We start from the raw sequence: 6,000 nt of genomic DNA, 5'->3' as shown, positions 1-6,000 counted from the left end.
CTTTTAGGTGTTTGTTTGGGTGATTCAAAATTGAGCCATCTATGCACCTGCTTGCTGAAAAATTGAAGATACAGCTATGTATTCATGGTTGGGTGTAGGAATTACCTGGGCCTGTCAAATCCTCCAGAATACAGACAAAATGATCTTTTGATACAACAAAACTTAGTTTACCCTCAGAGTCTTCGCATCTGAGGAGAGGGGAAGGTAAAGGCTGGGTGTGTATGTGGTTTGGGGGATCTGATTTAAGGAGGACTTTTTAATAAGAGTGTGGTTGGAATCAGGTAGAATCATGACATAAAGGTTTAGAAGAGACACCACAGCAAAGCTGGGGTTCAAAGTGAGTCTCGAAGAGAAAACAGTCATTTCGGGCTGGCTGTTGTTCTGAGATGGGTATTTACTCTGAGAGGACCTTGAGTAGTTCCCATTCAGATAAATATATTGTTAAGAAGTTCCTGGAACAAATAATGAAAATATTTACCATTTTTCTTCCTGGGCAGAAATTTCCTGGAATAGTAAACTCATGTTAATGGACACAACCCAGTAGTGGAGGCATGTCAGAGAAGACCGCTCACTAAGACCTGGGCACAGCCAGTTGTGTGTGTGTATGTTTCTGGTCCTTGAAAGTTCTCCCTTTAATTTTTGAAATTCAAGTACACTAGCCTAAATATTTTTGTAAATATTTGTAAATATTTACAAAGATTTCCAGTGGTTAAAAGTTTGATCCTTTAAAAGCATTATTAGGGTGTCAAATCCCCAAAGTGCCATTCTTCAAAATATCTAGACAACTCTGGATTTTATCTCAAGCCAAACAAGGTAATCAGTCATAGAAGAAAAATGACTATATTTATATATGATAATACATATTTGAGGGGACAATTTTGGAACAACAGCTGTTTCTTAAGATCAGGGAACTTCACGTTCTCTTTATGTTTTTAAATATTTAATAGCTGGTAAAGGTCGGTACACAGCGAACTTTTATTTGTCAGAGGTCAGTTCAAAACTGTCAAGCATATACGAAGCAGCTAGTGACAGAACACAATAATTATGATGTTTTGTCCTAAAAAATGAGTTATATACATTTTCTTCATAGTTTGGCTGTTATTACAACCCGTATTAAGATTTTCAATCCCAATTCATCAAATAAATGATTAAAGTGTCATATTTTTATGATATGCCTTTACAAGAAAAATACATCCATAATAGTGTGGTTTAAATGTGTAAATGATGCTTCTTTGAACAACTTTATCTGGAGTGGTGATTAAACTGACTGCCTCTTGCCCACCGACTTTGGCAAGAGGTTAGGATGGCGGCCAGCGAGCTGGGGGTTGGCTAGAGACAGTAATGATGGTCTGCAGGAGGGACAGGAGCTGCTCTGTGGGTCAGAGCTGGGTTGAATCCTGACCCTGGTACTTATCTCTGGGGCATCAAGCAAATTCTGTATTCTGTCTAAGCCTCAGGTTTCTATCTGTATAATATTGCTCATAATGCCCACCATAGTTTTGCTGTGAAGCCTAGGAGAGTCAGCTCAGGGGCTTGAGGGCACCAGGAGGCTGTCAGTAATCGTAGGTAGGCATTCTTATCATGTCAAGATTTAGGAATATGGGGCATGTCTGGGCTCTAGCATATATCTTGATCTGAACCAATTCTTGTTTTCTTTCTCGCAGGTGAGGCAGGATCTGACAGGCGACTAGACTGATTGGCACAGATTACGTCTTCAAAATGGTGGAAAGAGGTCGAATCCTGACTCTGCCTTTCCCTAGTTTTCTGATCTCGGGCAGGTTACTCACTTCCCTGAGCACCAGTTTTCCCGTCAGTTTAATTGGGCACGGTAATAATTACTCCATAAATGTGGCTGAGGATTTCATGAGACACAGTATACCAGGCTTCACTGGTTGTGTCTGACAGTGTAGACAGCTATTAGCCAATTAAATCTGCTTACTTTATAATTATCTGCTGACTAATGAGAGGAAATAGCAGGGTACTATTCCCAGACCACACTAAAATGGACATAATGTGTGGGAAGAGATGTAGAAAACATTAGTTTTGTGAATAATAAGAAATCATTGATGTAGCATAACAAGTCTCATTTTTTAAAAACTTTTCTGGTGAGGCAGCTCCTTTTTTTCATCGGGGCCCTTGGTTCAAGTGGAAGCATTTTACTTCTGTGTCTGAAGGCCCAGCACCTTTCGTGGAATGATGAGAACAGTCTCTGTGGAGTAGCCTGAAAACAAGCACAGCAACACTCACTATCAATTTTTATGTTCTACTGTACAGCAAAGGTACAGCACTCAACATTTTTCTTACTTTGATGTAAAAATAGTAATTGTTTGAATTGCTAGAATAATCATTATCTCCAGTGGAAATCCGATCCTGTCATTCTCTGTTTTTTTTTTTTTTAAAGATTTTATTTAATTATTTGTCAGCATGCGAGAGAGACAGAGACAGAGAGAGCACAAGCAGGGGGAACAGCAGGCAGAGGGAGAAGCAGGATCCCCGCTCAGCAAGGAGCCTGATGTGCGGCTCCATCCCAGGATCATGACCTGAGCCAAAGGCAGATGCTTAACCTACTGAGCCACCCAGGTGTCCCTCATTCTCTGGTTTTAAAGCTTCCTGTGGCACTCTGAAGTCTGCTTGTGGAAATTGGTACCCCTCAACGTGGCCAGTTATAGTGTGGCCCCCTCTGACACTTAACCTTTGTTCTTTGCCTCTTATCTTCTCACTTCTCACTACTTTTTTGATATTTTCATTACCTTAGGCTGCTTGGTTGATGATCTGTCTCACCAGCATGCTTTTGCACATGCGGTTCCCGCTGCCTGCAATGCCTTTCCTGGAACATGCCCCGCACCCCTGTCACTGGCACTTTTCCGGGAATGGAGTTTGTTAGGTGCCCCTGCACACTGTTTCCACAGGAGCCCGTACACACGGCCATCTCAGTACCTATCACTCATTTCATCGTCCCTCACTGGGATGAATGGATGTGGAAGCCAGGAAGTGGGCCTGGCATAAACGTCCTCGAATTAAACCTCTATTGTATGAATATATGAAGCCTAGCGATCACTCTCTTATTTCCAATTGGACTGGTACGCCTCTTCTGATATGTTGGGAGACAGGGACACAGACACCAGTTCCTGATGAGAAATCACAATCAGGGTAAGATACACATCTTCTCTGAAGGGTGAGCTAAGAACACAGCTGAGCAGATTTGCATCTTGTGATCCGTTTTCACAGGGTGTATTGTACGCACGTTTGGTACAAGTAAATTTGGTGACTTAGAGCAGGCTATCTTGTGGATTAATGGCTGTGTGCCAAGCCCTGTCCAGCATAGGTCTACCCAAGTACAGCCCTGGTGTTCCTTTGGGGATCCAGACTTCTCTTCAGTCAACTTTTCTTCATTACATGGATTACGTGGGTCTTACCACATTGAGTATAAATGTCAACCAGTCCTAGAGATGTGTAAATCTAGGCGGAAACTGGAAAATTAAATTAAGCTGACTGTTTGACATTAGATAGGAAAAACACACAAGCAAAGGAGGTTCTGTCAAGAATTAATTATTACTTTTCTTTGAATTCAGCTGGCTTGTATGAATATAGAGATAGACTCAGTACCCAAAGCAATCGTGGAATTAGCAGAGTGGGGCCTGTATCTTAATCGCTCTCTAGATACAGGTGAATCACCTGTTAGTGCTAGCAAATTTTCCCTTACATCAAAGGTAGCCACTGTTCTGGATGTGTCTACTGAACCAAAGGCTGTGACACCTTATCAGTAGGCAAAAAATCCTGTCCACTAGGGATGAAATAATAAGCCAGGCAGACTGGTTGGCAGAACCAAAATGCATCAGCACTACCGGACTCTGGGGTAGTCCACCTCAGCAGAGGTCCTCCAAGACAGCGCTTTTCATGGAACGGCAATAACGGTCTCAAAAGAGTAGCCCAAGAAAGAGCACAGCAAAACTCATTATCAATTTTTATTTCCTACCATACACCAAATGTACAGCACTGAACACAATTTTGTTGCTTTGATGTAAGAAATATTAATTGTTTGAAGAAACAGTATACAAACAAGCTACTTCAAATTAAAAAAATGCATACATCATTGCCTTTTTGTTGTTTACAAAAGACCCAATTTACATATCTATCATTAACAGAGTCGAAAGGAAAAAAATCAGTGCACATTACAAAACACATCAAGTACAAAGGAGGCAAATAAATACAAACATACTTCACAAAACAGTCTGCTCAAACTATGCAAACACAAATAAATTAACCCGAAGTCATAGTAAATTATTGTAATAAATACATAGGTTGGTAAGAGATTTCTTTTAAATTAAATAAAATATATAACAAACTTGTTAAAATATTTAGCAAATTAAACTTTTGTCTTTGTAATAAGTGAACTTATTTGTATGCATCTATCAAGTACTGTATAGCAAAATGTTTGCAAGTACATAACTTTAATAGAAAATTTTGTTTGGTGTCCCATTTATAATAGACAGCACATATGGTAGCTCTTTTTTTAAAGTGATTTTTAAATAAACACCGTTCCTACCTAAGAACAGACATCTCATTTCCACTAAACTAAGATTCAAGGGTTCAAATGAACCCCAAACCGAAGATAAGCCCCACCTTAGTACATAACAATGACCACAGTGTCATGGGAGTGGAATTACTGTTGATATTACTTTTCGTTTGTGCAGGTAACAGTAATAACAGTGGAATATATCAAGCCTGTGAGTGCCATCACATTCAGTCTACATATCCATGAGGCTAATAAAAAATAAACACTTTTGTTATAGCACAGAAAATTAAGCCCACACTAAGTTCAAGTGTCCATTTACACAGAGGCACATTGCACACGAGGTGTGTGTGCACACCAAAAAGGCAGTTTAGCTGGTTGTCTATACCTTTTTCTTAAAAAAAATAAATATAAAAAAACTTCTGAAACAATGCTTAACTACTTTACAGTCCCTGAAATAGACATTGCCTTTACTATAGCAACTACTAAACTCTGATCCATCCAGAAATTCAAGATTTCATGCGAGTGTGGGTGTATGCGAGTGTGTCTCTCTGTGGGTGTGAATGTGTATACATTGTAGCACTTGTAGTTCTATGGAAAGATTTTTATCAAATTGAAAGTTTCCCTGTTGCCTATGGAGGGTAAGACAATGTCGCCAGCGTTTAAAGTAATGACTTGGATAGGAGTAACGTTTTTTTTTTTTTCCCATGTGTTACTATATTTCCCATTCCTTTCCAGTCCACCCAGTAAGATAAATGCTATTTCAGGGGATATGGTATCTACAAAATTTTCCATTTGGATGTGTTTGTATTTGCTAAGTACAAATCTACATCAATATTGTCACTTGTATATTGTACCAACATATGGCAGGAAAGCCTGGCTGGTCACATCAAGTCTTATTTCTCATCTTGGGATAAGAGTTGCCAACTATCTGATATGACTTGAAAAACAAACAGACAAATCTGCATCACTAAAAAAGCTTATGTTTCTTTAAAACATGTCAAATAAATAATTCATATTAACTAAAACCGTACAGCCAAGTCGAATACTTTGCTGATTGCTCTATTTAATTATTGCTAACAAATTCTGAACAGGCTGTTTTCCAGTACACTGTGCTTCTGTGAGTGCGCATTTCCCACTAGTGGGCGCCATTTATCTTCTTATTTCTTCCCCGCACCTCACGGCAACCCCATTTGTAAATACAAAAGCCAGTGAAAGGGAGGAAAAGAAATGTGCAATAAAAATCAAACTGGACCATAGTGCAGTCCTTAGACAAGGATTTCCTTCTTCCTGTTTTGTTTTCTCATTTAAACCCAGCAAGGTATGTGATTTGAGAATAGCATTTCTATTTAAATTCTATTGGAAAATAAATTAATAAACACACTTGTAAAAATATGGCAGACTTCAAAATGCAGTTAAAAGATAAAAAACTCTTTGATTAGAAATAAATAAAATATAAAAATGTCACATTTATTTTACATATACTT

The sequence above is a fragment of the Eumetopias jubatus genome, unplaced genomic scaffold (assembly GCF_037043125.1).
Source record: "Eumetopias jubatus isolate StellerSeaLion01/CBP00866 unplaced genomic scaffold, mEumJub1_p1.0 scaffold_4, whole genome shotgun sequence".
Classification (NCBI taxonomy): Eukaryota; Metazoa; Chordata; class Mammalia; order Carnivora; family Otariidae; genus Eumetopias; species Eumetopias jubatus.
Note: the sequence above shows the minus strand (reverse complement) of the source record.